Source organism: Mauremys mutica, chromosome 1 (genome assembly GCF_020497125.1).
Source record: "Mauremys mutica isolate MM-2020 ecotype Southern chromosome 1, ASM2049712v1, whole genome shotgun sequence".
NCBI lineage: Eukaryota > Metazoa > Chordata > Testudines > Geoemydidae > Mauremys > Mauremys mutica.
The window spans coordinates 49813979-49829861 of record NC_059072.1 but is presented as its reverse complement, the minus strand read 5'-3'; the positions used below and the strand labels follow the sequence as shown (position 1 = coordinate 49829861).

Below are 15883 nucleotides of genomic sequence, written 5' to 3'. Positions count from 1 at the left end.
GGAGTTTACAAAACACAAAAGATGTCTAGGACTGATTTGTTTTAGTCTCAAACACACACACACACACAGTATGGCAGAAGGTCACTAAGCAGTAGCATGAGAGTCATAAGAGAATTCATATACATATACAAGTGGAGAGTGCGATTTTGTGTGTATTGCATACAATAAAGTATGCATTTACAGAAAATGAGTTATCTATCACGTATGTACGTATCATGCAAGTTAAGGGCTGGTTTAACATGCACACCTAACTATTCAGACAATTTTGTTTTGTTTGCTCTGAACCTGTCATTTATTTGTTCTGGTCTACTGTTTTCTCCAGTGACCCATGTCCTATTCATCTTTAGGAAATATAGCTTGAAAAATAATGATATATAAAATGCATATCAGAGACAAAGATTAATCAAATTGTATGTGAGTCGGACATACACTAAATTGCTGATGATTGGTCTTTCCGTCCTCAGCCTTTAAAATATTTCTACTAGCAGAGAGACTCCCGAGATATGAAATATTAATATTTGTCTAGTGTTCTATAATTGGTACCATTTTTACTAAACCTGAATATTTCCATGACTGAACTTCTCTTTATTTAAATGGAGAAATTTTGGTCAGAAAATTATTTCAAATGCATGAAAATCTGAAATTGTTTTCTAGGGCCTTAAAATATAAGATGTCTGAAATCTGATCTGTAATTCAAATTTGTATAAAATGAGGGGAAGGAGGGAGGAGAAAGGTAAGCATCTCAAAGGAAGCATCCATGATTTTTTTTCTACGTTGAGAAAAAAAAATTGTGTACAGCACTACCAAAATAGTTCATATGCGTCAGATATTACTTCACATTACTGATTGTTTAAAATTCAGGTCCACTGTTATAGTGACAAAATACAACCTTCAGCTGTATAAAAGATATTACCTCACCCACCTTGTCTCTCTAATATCCTGGGTCCAACACGGCTCCAACAACACTGCAAACAACCTTCAGCTGTCTGAGTGGTAATATAAAATAGCACATAAAAATTGGCTAATGAGATCACCTAAGTACTGAGGCCTCTTCATGGGCTCATTTCACTTTGACATGATTATAAAACATAACTATTAATTTATTTTGCATGTTCTTGTTAATTATAATGGCATCCAGTAGTGCTGCTGTAGTTAAGGCTCTCTGAGGTTTTTTTCCTATTGTGGGGATTGTCTTACTCAGGAGGTACGGAAAGGGATATTTTCTTATGTTTTCTTTTTTTGTTTTAAATTTTTATAATTTAAAATTTGCTTTCTTTTTTAAACTATATTTTATAATATAGATTAATGCCTTGAAAATGTAACTTACAACAGCAGATACTGTGCATGTTAAAAATAACGTGTTTCTATCACTGATTTAGTGCATATGGCACATTACATGAGTATTGTACAATGTATTGGACTATGTATTGGACAATATATTTTTAATAAAGTACAAATATGTATTGACATAATAGAAGTTATGACTTAATCCAAAGGGCTACCTTGCATTATATTTTAAAAATTGTTGATTAAAGACATTCAATAGAATGGGAGGTTCATATGTTAGAAGGCTTCTGAAAGAGATACACAGTTAATGACCCAGATCCTCAGCTGATGTAAATCAGCCGCACTTCACTGAAGCTAGTGCATCTAGGTTGATTTACTCCAGCTAAGGATCTTGCCCTATATACTGTATGTCTCCTTAACAATAGTCGGAGTTTCAAATCATCTTGTGTAGTAGGGCTTGAGCCATGTTAGAAAATGTTTTCAAACACATTTATAACTAAACATAGGGAAACATGGTTTGCATCCACCCCTACGACATTTGCAAACTTTGAGCCAGATTGTGAACCCTTTATTGCCATGGGTGAGTACTTACTTATGCAAATAGCCCCACTGATATCAATCAGATTACTTGTGCACATATCCACCCACCAGTGGGAGTGAGGATATGCAATTTGGCCCTTTATACAGCAGAAGAGCTCACCTTTGCTCACCAGACGGGAGAGTTCTTGAGGTAAAGAAGCAATTGCCCACTGCTGCCCTCTAGTGAACTCTCCCAAACTAAGGAATGGAGCTGCTTCAGTGACTACTACTGGAATTCATTTGTGCGGGCATATGCTGAAATAATACCATAACGATTATGGGATAGAACACATACATCTAATAGTATTATTTTGTTTTATTATAGCAACACCTAGACACTCTAACTAGGCACAGATCATATAACAGAAACAAAGAATTCTACTCTGAAGAATTTACAATCTAAGATCAGAGACAACAGACAGACAAGAAGAGCACAGGCAACAATTCCTACAACACATAGGCATCATATTTGTTCATTAAAGAGATGTTATATTGTTTCTAGATACTGAGATTTGGCTTTAATTTTGAATTATCTAATAGCTTCTCCAAAAACCCTAACAGTTAACATAATTGAGGTCCAAATCCTGCCACTCTTGCTCATGTTGAGTAGTATCTTATTCCACAAGAAGTCCTTTGTTTTTTTTAATGGGTCTACTCATGTAGCAATGTACTTCCCAATGTGAGTAAAGGTGTCAGAAGAGAGAAGCTATGTGAAACAAGCTGTTGGTTCAGAGCTAAGTCTGTCTTTGCTATGTTGACAAACTTAACTATTATACATCTTAGCTGATAAGGTTTATCGTCTGTATTTAACCAGAATTTAATTAGAATTCTGTTCTGATTTCTCTACCACCTCCAATTATTGATTTATGCAGATTATTTTTCCTTCCCATGACATGATATATGTTTCTTAAAATTACCCAACTTTTTGTGGTCAGAAGTGACAAGTAAATGGTACTCTGGGATCACTTACATTAATAGTTTTTGCTCAAGTGAGTGGCTCTCAGTTCCATGGAGTTCAGTAGAACTGCTTACTTGACTGGGGACAACTTGCATTAAGAAAGGTTGCCATATTAGGCCTCTGTAACTTATGCCAAAGTACTTTTAAAACATTGGCAAATTTTTGTGAATTGCATTTGAAAGCTGTAAAGAGAATTCATATGGAAGTAGAGCCAAAATGAATTCCAACACCTCAAAGAATGGAACAAATAATATCCTTATAAGTACTGTCAACTTCTAATAAGTAAACAATCAGATTATGGGTATACCTGCCACCTACTAAGGAATAGAATGTGCTGGCTCAATCAGAGGGAGGATACAATAGATTTGTTGCTTAACTGAAACTACTAGAATCATTCAGGTCCATGACTGCCATAGTTTTAAGTAGACACACAAAAAGCTGATACCAAATGAGGTTTTGAAACAAAAACCAGAAACATTATGATTTTTACATCCTGATTTCAATATCTGGAAAAGCTGTAATAAAAATTAATACAAATATTTTTAAATTAAGAACAGTTTTTGTTTTTCTCAGATACAGTTTGAGGTCAGGTTTTGAAATGGATGTGAGACCTCTTTGTTTCAAAGAGTGTGCAGGTCTTTTTAAAAAAAAAATTCAAATATTTTTATGATATCTGTTATAGTGATGGTTCGGTCCTCAGGTCTTTGGATGAGCACTTCTTACAGATGTAACTATAACAAATGCAAACTTAGCTCCTTCATTTTTAGTTTTTTGTCCCCTGCCTTCCCCTTGCCCCCTCCCTTTTTTTTTTTAACTAGCCATAACTTATACTGGTAAGCGTCTCAGGAGCAAGCAGGCCAAGATTATGCTATATGTAGGCCAGATCCTCAGTTGATATAATGCAGCATAGCTCCATTGACTTCAGGGGTATCACATCATTTAAATCAGCTGAGGATCTGTGTGCTTTCCTTAGGAAATGATGTCTTCCTTCTTCACTTTACTCTGCTGTCCTCCTTCATCTGTTCCATTGTAGAGTCTCCCAAGTACCTGCTCTGCCAGATCTTTCTCTCTACTCTTGGTGATAGGTCCTTTTATATCTTCCTTCTCAGCAGGCCTTGTTGATACAGGCTGTACCCTCTAGACTCAGGTTACAGCTAGAACTGAATCTTGATTCCCTTTAATGCCAAGTTATACTATTATGAGGGGTGGTTTAAAAAATCCAGGTGAACTGAGCTTCCTTTTAAATGGAGAACAGTAAGTCTAAACAGAACATCTTAATTAACAGGTCATCTTAATTAATTAGCCTCTTAGAGCTGGTATGGCATCTTCTCTGTGTGTGTGTGTGTATATATATATATACTCTTCTTATATGTTCCATTCTATGCATCCGATGAAGTGGCCTGTAGCCCACGAAAACTTATGCTCAAATAAATTTGTTAGTCTCTAAGGTGCCACAAGTACTCCTGTTCTTTTTAAAGAGAACATTGACAATCAAGGATGGTGGAGCTTGATTTAGGAAGTTTCCTCCTTGTAGAAGCTCTGGTTAGTGATGTGCTTTGACTGTCCAGATATACTAGCATGTATAGGATAAGGTGCACAAGATTAGGTAGAGAGATTGGGCCTTTTACACACTTTAAAAAACTGCTGTCAATATACTGACTGGAATGGAGTTACTCTTTGTGTACAGTGGTGTGAGGAGGGGAACTGTCCCATTTAATTTGCACAGCCTTTGATACAATACTGTTTTATCAAACTGTCTGAAGAACAGAAAACAATACCTCCCATCACTTTCCTACCAACCCTTTTACTAATCACCACATGGAAATCTGGAACTAGTTATGTAATGTGATAAAGTAAATCGGGGCATTTTGCATATAATAGATAAATATATATTAGCTACACATAGTTTTCTTTTGTTTTATCAGGCAGGTGATGCTGGAATTGATCTCAGACACCACTCCAGTTCAAGGTTGAAATAAGGAAATCTTTTTAAGGCCTAGAAGAAGGAGGTGAGTACAGTTCAAACACTGAAAATCTATAAATGATGTTGCTTGTAGCTTTTTCCCCCCCTACCATCACTGTCCCTGGTTTACCAATCCTTGTTCAGCTGACCCCATGCTGCTTACTATGATTCACAGAGATGTATTACTACTTGTATAAAGACTAGACTGTCGAGCAAGAGGAGTTGTAAAGTGTGGCAGGAAGGGAAGGATGGCCTCCCTCTTTCCCACTCTTCATATCCCATCGCCCTCTCCTTTTTCTCATTTTTCAGCCCCTCCCACAAACCTCAGTTGCAAAATGTAAATCTTTCAGCAATTCATTTGGAAGATTGAAGAAGAGTTGAATGTGGTTAATAGAAATTAAGAATCACTAATGATTTTTTGGCAGTAATAACCACAGTGATGCTTCAGTTATAAAAGCTGGCACATTCGTCCTATAGCTTTTGTGGAAGAAGCTGAAAAAGAAAATTATTTTGTATTTCTATGATATTTCTGTCAAGAAGCAATATATTATTTCATACGAAATGCTTTGATTACACATGGCATTTACTGTGAGTCCTTGTGTAGCAACACTTATGGAATTGTACAATTGGTTTAGTTTTGTTTTAAATAAAGAATGTTTAGAGCACACTAAATCCCAACAAAATGATACATTTGTAATTGAAGAAAAGTATTTTGTCTTTTAAAGTTTGATTGCATACTCTTGGATATTGAGAGGTTAAAGTGGAGTTTCAGTGTATGGCTTCATGACACCAGCTGCTTGAGCAACAAGATAATTAAACTGTCTTGGTCAGAAAAATCTTTTATACTAAAATATATATTTAAAAACATTTTTAGTATGTGAATACAATGAATCCCTGTGCTTGGACATCACCGCTTTCTTGAAATACCTGTACCCTATATTCATTTGGGAACAGACACTACTTCTTGAATTCAAGGGCCATGAGTTCACATGTTCTGATTGTGAGATTTATGTACCCTGTGCACTGGTGCTCTCAAGATGCCTCAGACAGAGGGTCCAGCAGTTAGAGCACTAGTTTTCGGATTAGGAGACCCATATTCAATTCCATGGTTAGCTATAGAGCAAATCACTTAGAGACAATTTCTAAGATATTGTAGGGGCCTAAAATATTCAGGTAGGTGCCTAGTGGGATTATCATTGCATGTTCGGTACGTAAGTGCCTAGTGGGATTTTTGAAAGCGCTTATCTGCATCTTCAGGTACCTAACTACCTTTAAAATCTGTCCCTTGGTCTCTGTGTGCTTCAGTTCACCACTTGTAAAATGGGTATAATAGTACTTCCCTGCCTCAGAAGCATCCTGGAAGGGTATATACATTAAAGATTGTGAGGCACTTCAGTAATGGTGGCCAGATAAGGACTCTAAGATAGGTAGATCTGGAAAAGCATTCAGAGGGAATTGGTATGCAAATGATAGATTATGAAACCTCCCATGTTTCTTTTAGAATTACCTATGTCTGGAACGGCCACAAGGAATTCTTTTAAGACATTCTGTGTTTCAGTTGCATATGTATTGCTGTAGACACAGTGAAAGGAAGACACATACATGGTAATTTTATTAGTTGACCAACAAATTTATTTATAGATACCAAACAAAGAGCAACTGGTGCCTGACAGAAAGGAGCCCTTACAATTTGACTCCAATAGGACCTTCTCTAACTCCCTCCCCATTGGACCTCTTTGTCTCACCCAGGCACACCTTGTCAAGGCACCATTAAAGGAAATAGGCCCAGTAGCATATATGTATTCTCTCAACACCTCTGTAAGGTAGGGAAGTGCTATTCATTCCATTTTATGGGCAGGGCACTGAGGCATAGAGAGACTTGTCCAAGGTCACACGGGAAGTCTGAGGCAGATCAGGGACTTGAAATCAGGTTCGCCAAGTCCTAGGCTAGTGTCCTAACCACTGGACAATTCTTCCTCTCTTGTTCCCAAACTCACCAGTTTTGGGAGCTCTTGGATTCACCCCCCTATGCTAATTGGCTCATTCATTGATCCCTTTGTAACTACTAATGGCCACCCTCAGCTGGCAAACCTAGAAACTGTAATGACACTGTTACAGGAAGGGGGTGAAAAACTGACTAGAAGCTCACGAACAAACTGAAGTAAACATAATAACCAAGAACCTGATACAAATACACACCATTAAACTCAGTAACGAACGGGATCCACAGCATCAATGTTCCCCACCCCCTACTTCCACCATCACCTCCACCTTGCAGTTGTACAGCGACCCAACCCTGAATCTGTGATGAATAAAAAAGACATCCTGAATCTTGCTTCGATGAATGAGAGGGCAGGTGGGTGGGGAAAATCTTTAGAAGCACAGGAAGGAGGAAAAAGACAGGATCTCTGCCTTGGTCTTGGTCTTATGGTGACTATAGTAACTAGGTGGCCAATGGAACACTATATCTGGTCACATGAAACTCGTCCAGTTGAGGGCAGCAGCAAGTGATGTCACCATCATAGCCCTGCCCCCTCCTTTTAGTGCTGGAGTCTGCCTCTTTTGAAGATCAGCTAGTCAGTCATGTTGGTGCTGCTGGTCTCCATAGTGATGGCTAAAAAGGGACAGTGCTGCCATTGTTGCTCTCTTCACCCATTGGCTGGTAAGGGGGAGAAATTCATTTCTTTCACTCTGTCCCCATCCTGTTGATTCAGGCAAGCAATGCCCAATGGCATAAAGTGCTGGGCTGAAGCCTAAAGGACTAGGCAAATATGATAGTATCACCCATGGTGAATAGTACAAGAAATGAAGCTTTAACAGTCAGGTAGATCAGGACACAGTGTGAATCACTTTATAATGAACATAGTCATAGGATTGGGGTATAGCACAGAAATATGGAATCTACATATGTTACACATTTAAAAGTAGTCCTGCATGTACAAGATGGTTTTTTTTAATTATTATTGTTTTTCAAGCTACCGTGTATGCTATCCAGTGCAGAAAAGTTTAGGACACAAAGCAGATCAAACACTCTACTTTCTAAGCGATGATGGAAAATTCTCTGTATTTACCAACCACGTGTCTTTGTGAGAGGTGTATTAGTCAATTTCTCCATAGTTAATGTCCCATATTCTGGAGAACTGTTTGTTTATGGTAGGAATATACTTGTTACACTGGCATGCTGCAATTACAATCTGGTCAGCCAACAACAGCAATTTCAGCCAAAAAAAAAAAAAGACTGTTTTTCTGGAGATTTACCATGTTCTGCACCAAGTAATGCCAGAAAAGCAATAATACTGACTTGTGTAGCTATTATAGTTTGGCAATATAATTTTGTTAAATTCCAAAATGTCTGGACTTTAAGGCAGTCCTACCACATATGGATGAAAATAACTATTATTCTGTTTCCTTTCCAACAGAGGTCAGTCTGTTTTTGCCCATAACTTGCAGTTAAATACAATCAATACAAAATTGTTTTATGTACAGAAAGCCAAAATGTATTTGGCTTTTCCAGTAAAAGGTTTTTTTATTTCTTGCAGTAACGTGGGAGGGCCTAAGGTGGTTTTTCAAAAAGGAAAAAATGGTAAATTTTGAATGCAAGTTCTTCCATTCCTCATTTACATTTCTGGAGTGTCTAAGGGACAGAACACAGTTTCTTTATACTGATAGAATAGATGAGCATCAGAAGGACATCCTACTTAGGTGTAAATTTTTATTGTACTTGTAGTGCCTGCCTCAGAACAAACCACTTAACTGAAAAACAGCATATCTGGTTGGAAAATTTTGAAATTTAGACAAAAATGGGGAAAATTGGGAAAAAATGCTTTCAGTTTTCAGACTGGATTTAAAAACCAGGGTGGCTACACAATTTTCCCTCTTCACAGAGGAACATACCTCTGTCTTTAGAACTGTGACAGTTGAAAGCTTAGTTTTCAAGCTCTGGCTTCCCTTTGCACAAAAATGCTTATGGGTGCATTGCAGAGTGTTGCGTACTGTAGAATGTCTAACATTGGTGTGCATGAGATTCTGAGTTTGCATCAGGAATGATCTATTTGTCTTTTGATGTACACCGTTTCTTGCTTATGGGATTCCCTTCCAATTCTGATGCAAAAAGTCACTTCATTCAAATCCCTCCTTCAGGCTTGATTTTTACACAATTCTTCTTAGAAGTGAGGCAATAATCACGATTTCTTTACAAAAAGGGTTAACTGACCCATCAAAATGTGCACGTGCTTTAAACAAATAATCACCCTCTCGTTGTAATCTTTCTTCAACCTTATCCCACCATCTCTCTTTGTTAACCCAACTTTACCGTCTTGCACTTGAATTTTGATTGTGAGCTCTTTGGGACATGTCCCGTATCTTTTTGTTTGTCCTCTTTAAAGAGCCTCACTGTATTTTTTTTCATGCCAGTTTGTGCTGTAATTGAAAACCAACCCAGAAGGGGCCCTTTGCTTTAGGGACTGCGTTTTCCCCCTTGAATAGCCTCTCCATTCAGAGTTGTAATGCCCTTTTTTGGGTGAATGGCCTTCTGAGTGGCATATAATGTTATGGCAGCAGGTACTTGCAGTGAGCCATTCCTGGCCTGGGAGCTGATCCAGCTTGTCTAAATGTGCCATCCCTCTTGTGAGTCTTTCTTTTAGTTTTAACAGGAGGAACCATTGGGGTCCAGCTGCATCTGCTTCATGATCTTCTACGTTGAAAAGGTGCTTTGAGAAAAAGACTTAAGGAACTTTCTAAATTGGGGTATTTCCTATTGCTGTGCACTATATTTCAGCTACAGTACTGATTACACTACATAACTAACAGTATAACCCATATACAATTTTGTATTCTTTGCATTTCTAGACTCTCTTTACTTACCAAGTACTATCCGTCTCTACATTTTCAGCATAAACAGTATAATATTGGCATGTCCGGGATGAAGGGACATCACTTGTAGTTCCCTTGCAATAGACTTGGACTTGGAAGCTATGCAAGGACTCATGATTTGTTGGCGATCAGGTGCATTACAGAGGTGTGAAGCTTTTGGTCTCCAGGGGATTATGAGCAAGTCTGCCAGCTGGTTTATGGAGTGGCATGAACTATATCCTCAAAGGAAGCTACACATTCCATGTTCCTGGCCAGAATGTGATTGCTGTGATAACAACATAATCGGAGGGGAGGGGAATAGGGATAATGCTAAAAGAAAAATATTGGACTTCTTTCCCCAAAAATAATTGGGTGGGCTGTAGCTAAACTCTAATTGCTACCAAGCAAGAATAGAAACATAAAAACAATACTTTACTTTTTGTTAGAATCTTTTTGTAGATAAAAGAAGGACCCGTTTATTGTAACATTTTGAATTATCTGTGCAAGATAATAGTAGTCAGCTGCAAATTACTGATATTTTAGGAACTTATTGAAACATTTTTAATGGAATCTTAAAGCGAAGGCAACTTTCTTTTGTCAAAATCAAAAGTAGTTTACATTTATAAAATCAAATTTGTGGCCTGGAACTACTAGGTAGTAAATTTTTGCTATGATTATACAAAGTAGCAAAATATGGATTTTAACTGGCCTGCTTTTCAATTCATCTGAACATTAAGTACATTCTTAATGGTCTGATTTGCTGGAAAGAGCACTATTACAATAATCTGCTTTTTACAGCCCATATCAAATATGAACTTGCATCACTTATTACAAAGTTTGTGCTCTGGGAGACATTTTCATGGCATCTAGGAGTGATGCCCTACAATTTTTAGAATTAGTCCTTAATGATATCTTCAGAAATGAGTTGTTGCTCAAACACACTGATTATTTTGTGGTTTATATCTAATCCAATAGCTATATTTAAAATGGCATAGAAATCGGTAGGGGAAAGCATGTTGAAAAATGCTGTTGTCCCAGTAATTGTATAAAATTGTTATGGAAGAGATGATAGATATCTTAAATTCTTAAATGTTTTTAGAGTTCCTTGCTGTGTCTGACATAAATGCATAGTTTTTAACTGACTGGAATACACGTTTTTAAATGTTGCTTGCTTGAGAATAGAGGGCTATTACTGTAGTTGTCATGTAAAATAAAGTTAGAGTCTGGAGCCCCTTTTTAGCTGTCAGCTGTATTAAGAAGCTACTGGTGTGTTGAACTAGGCACCCGTATTGTATAAGCAGTGTATTGTAGTGTCTAGGGAGAATTTTCTTTCTCTTCATTGCTGCTTTATTAGGCCTTGCTCACTCATTCACTGTTGCCCTGTCTTACTCCAGCTTTCTAGCTGCAACTCACAGCACAGTAGGTCTAATGTAGATTGACGCCTTCGCCAGACGACTGATTGAAACTTGTGTCTCATAGTTGCTAATGCTCACTGAACCATTTTATTGAAGATAAAGTAAATAAAATAGATTGCCATATGAGAATTCTCTGAAATCAAATGGAATAATTTGACAGGTTTAAGCCCATGAAAAAGACAAAGCGTTGAAGCAGACGGGAATGCTTTTTTATGCACAATATACCAGGAAAAAGGGTCTGCTGTGTTTGAGCTTGAAATATTAATGTTTTTACCAAAAATTGTAATAGTTGAAAACATTTAGCATAGTCTCCAATTAAATTTGTATTTTGCTTCAAATGTTACTTTTCTTACGAGACGCTTTATTTTTCCTTCTTTTTTGTAACAGAAAGGTGTATTGTGCTGAAATTTTTCTTATTGCGCTTGTAAGACTTAGTGTGTGGATCACTAGCTTTCTAGAATTTAATAAAAAGAACATATTTTTACATTACACTGTACAGTCTTCAAGTTTAAATAACAGTAAACTCGTTCTTTGGGAAACTGATTCTGTGGGATAGTGCTAAATGGTGGATTTTATATAAAACTTTTTTATGGATTTAATTAAACAGTAATGCAGTTTGTGACTATTACAAATAAACAGCTACAATGGGATTGTAGTATTTTTTTAAAACTGTGTAATGCAATACAGTAAAAGAAAAATTGATAATAGCCATTGTTACAGACAATGTACAGTCAAGAATACACAAATGCACTCACAGAATTTCTCTTAGGTAAAGATATGATGTGGATAAGCTTTTATAATATGCCCCAGTTAGTCTTAGAAGTAAACCAATACATAATTGTGAAAGAGTGATGGCACATGAGCTTTAATATTGAGTATTCCTAATCTTTATCTGGATGGCACTGAATCTTGGTCACTTTGCTCGCACTGGTGATTTCACTGGAGCTAATTGGACTCCAGCAGAGAGAGGGGTGGCCAGGATATATTGTGGATAGTTTAATATGATGAGTTATATAAAATCCAGACACTAAACAGTGTAATATAATAAATAAAACTTTTTTTTGAAAAAGTGAAGATAATTGCATTCTAAACCCTTATTTTCAAACATTAATAATATTTTTAAAAAAAGTCTTTTTGAACTGACATTTTTAATGCTTGTTCTCTGCTCAGTTTTCTTTGATTTTTTTTAAACGTTAACAAAATCTAATTAATTTATTTTGAGTTAGACAATCATCTGAATAAATTATACTTTTGAACAGAAAATTCAAATGTTTTGTAACCAGAAACTGTGAATGGTACTCAATGACAATGTAATCTGGGCTAATTTTGAAGAATTACAGTTATGAATGAGTTATTTGAAAATAACATACAGTCAAGAGTTGGTAAATTGGAAATAAACACTGAGAAGGGATTTCCAGTTTTACTGTTAACTGATGTACATAACAGTGAGGTTCTGCTGGAGTGATCAGTGGCAGGGATAGTATAGGTCGCACCATCTTTCTAGTGAACCAGTGGAGGATTTCAACATCACCACTGTGACTAAAGCTGATAGAAAAATTTGAATAGTGCTGTCAATTTTTCCTCCTCTTGTGTCATATTTTTGAGAAAAAAATTCCAGTCATTGCTACCTATAACCCTGTCCCTTGCATCAGATAATCTCTGAGAAGAGCTATCTTGCCTCTCTGTTGCTTCTGTGATGATGGTGGCAACAGGTGTCTGGCCAAATGCTCGATGCTTCCACAGCAGTTCTGCTGTGACATTGGCTACAAAACAACTATCTGATGGTAATAGCTTTCAGTCACTACCAACCAGACTGGATTTGAACTGGAGGTGAAAAGCTCTGTATCCCAGTAGACCAATCCAATGAACAATTTAAAAGTTACATGTTCAATATTTCAAGGACCTAGGAGAGGAAGGATTAAGGAAGCCCTTTATTTGAGTCCGAGCCATCCAGAGAAGGAGAAGATGCTATATCTGTGCATTATGTTGCTCTGATCCCACAGTTGACAGTGTGTGGGTGAAATGCTGTACCTGCATGGAACCTCAGTGAATCAGTAATAGGATTAGGACCTTATTCTTGTTTACTCATTGGGAATCTGTCGGAATAGATGTCAAGTATCGGGGTAGCTGTGTTAGTCTGTATCCACAAAAACAACAAGGAGTTCTGTGGCACCTTAAAGACTAACAGATTTATTTGGGCATAAGCTTTCATGGGTAAAAAAACCCACTTCTTCAGATGGTAATTTTCACTCCATGCATCTGCACCCACAAAAGCTTATGCCCAAATAAATCTGTTAGTCTTTAAGGTGCCACTGGACTCCTTGTTGTTTTTATGAGAATAGACCTACATATAAAAATAGGTTCAAAAAAGAAAAACAAATAAATTCATGGACGATAGGTCCATCAATGGCTATTATCCAGGATGGGCAGGAATGGTGTCCCTAGCCTCTGTTTGCCAGGAGCTGGGAATGGGCAACAGGGGATTACCTGTTCTGTTCATTCCCTCTGGGGCACCTGGCATTGGTCACTGTCAGAAGACAGGATATTGGGCTAAATGGACCTTTGGTCTGACCCAGTATGGCTGTTCTTATGTACAGTACAATAAGAAAGTAGCATGTCTTTCCAATAACTCTTCTGTCTTGGGGGGCTTAGCCACAAGTAAAGGTATCTTTCTGTCATACTTCAGTTTTCTGCCCTGCTTGAATTTGGACAGCAGTTAGTTGATTTTCAAGAATAACTTGGTCACAAAACCTGAGAGTGTACAAAAGAGATAATGTAACCCAGGAAACAAAACACTTTTACAATATTTATACATTCTCTCTTGCTAAGATAGAGTTGCTGACATTCATTAGCTTTTTTCCTCATTTCTGGAGAGCATCAGGGGAATATTTAACAGCTAAATATGGTAGGTGTTAAATGGACTGATATTTCAGCTCATTTTTAGTACATTTAAAGGGGGAAATTGAGTGAACAGTTGCTGTAAACTTTGCTGAAATGCATATGGGAATTCTTATATTTCTGAAGTTGAATATGCAGCTTGACATGGTGCTGAACTTCTTTATTATTTTGGTCAGATTGTGGGTACATGTATCGGAGGATAATGGTTGGATAGGAAGGTATAATACACATGATCAGTAGTTTATTATCCTATGTCAGTATGCCTCTAATGTCCAGAAATTTTCTTCTAGAGTAGACGTAAGAATGGCCAAACCGGGTCAGGCCAATGGTCCATTATCCCAGTATCCTGTCTTCCAGCATTGGCCATGCCAAATGCTTCAGAGGGAATGAATAGAACAGGGCAATTATCCAGTGATCTATCCCTTGTTCTCCAGTCCCAGCTTCTGTCAACCAGAGATTTACATAGACCTGAAGGATGGGAATTAAACCATGACCATCTTGGCTACCAGCCATTGATGGACCTAACCTCCATGAACTTATCTAATTCTTAATAAAGGTTCTATGAATATGTCACAGTGGAGAAGAGACAGAAATTATTTCTCATATCTCCACTTGCAACTGCTTTTGGCTTTGTTGTCATATATCATTTTTATTTTTTGGCAAAAAGTCAGCCAAATCCATTTTATTTTTACAGTAAATTTTATTTTAAAAAATATACTCAACCCAGTCAAAGGCTTTTTTTCTACTTTTAGACAATTGTTTTTTCAAGACTTGATCTTCATTTCCTATTTAAAGCCACAGGCTGAGAATTTTGATATTTCATACAACAGACATCATCATCCTATCAGAGCCTGTAAACTGGGTGTCTGTCCCTAATGAGGGACAAATTTTCCTTACTATGCCTGAAGGAAATAGATTTGGGGAGCTCAGAAAAGACACCCCTTGGGGGGAAAGTTTTGCAATACACTATGTATTGAAAGCATGGAGGAAGTGCAGTGGCATGGGTTTTGTTTCTCAAGTGTGACAGGGGAATTGGATGAATTACCTTTCCCTGAGTGTCTCCTGGTTGGAGTTTGTTTTCTTTTTCTGTAATTTACGAAGTCAGTAATAATATCTCTCCTTGCAGAAATTCAGTCAAGCCAGCTTCCCTCTGCTGAGTTATATGTACTGTAACTAAGTAAACAATGGGTATGTCTACACTACGAAATTAGGTCGAATTTATAGAAGTTGGTTTTTTATACAGTCGATTGTGTGTGTCCCCACACAAAATGCTCTAAGTGCATTAAGTCGGTGGACTGCGTCCACAGTAGCGAGGCTAGTGTCGACTTCCGGAGCGTTGCGCTGTGGGTAGCTTTCCCACAATTCCCGCAGTCTCTGCTGCCCATTGGAATTCTGGGTTGAGATCCAAATGCCTGATGAGGCAAAAACAGTGTCGTGGGTGGTTCTGAGTACATGTCGTCAGTCCCCTCCTTCCCTCCCTCCGTGAAAGCAATGGCAGACAATCGTTTTGCGCCTTTTTTCCTGGGTTACCTGAGCAGATGCCATACCACGGCAAGCATAGAGCCTGCTCAGCTCACTGTCACCGTACGTCTCCTGGGTGCTGGCAGAAGTGGGACTGCATTGCTACACAGCAGCAGCTCATTGCCTTTTGGCAGCAGACAGTGCATTCCTATTGGTAGCCATCGTTGTCGTATTCCTGGGTGCTCTTTTAGCCATCCTCGGTGAGGTCGGTCGGGGCGCCTGGCAGACATGACCATGGCTAGCAGTCATACTGCACCGTCTGCTGCCACCCTAAGATGTAAAAGATAGATGGAGTGGATCAAAACAAGAAATTGACCCGATTTGTTTTGTGAAATCAACGGCCTGCTAAACCCAGGGTTTTGAGTTCAATCTTTGAGGGGGCCATTCAGTGTGACAGTTATTTATGTTTCT

At 37.8% G+C, this 15883-nt stretch overlaps 1 protein-coding gene across 1 annotated transcript in view; it reads left to right on the top strand.

Moving 5' to 3' along the window:
* FOXP2 (forkhead box P2) overlaps nucleotides 1-15883 on the top strand; it is a 616164-nt gene that overhangs the window by 192306 nt on the left and 407975 nt on the right. Inside the window, exon 4 of the mRNA XM_044981101.1 lies at nucleotides 4750-4833. The gene's annotated coding sequence lies outside the window, so the exon portion shown is untranslated. The remainder of the gene's footprint in view (nucleotides 1-4749; nucleotides 4834-15883) is intronic.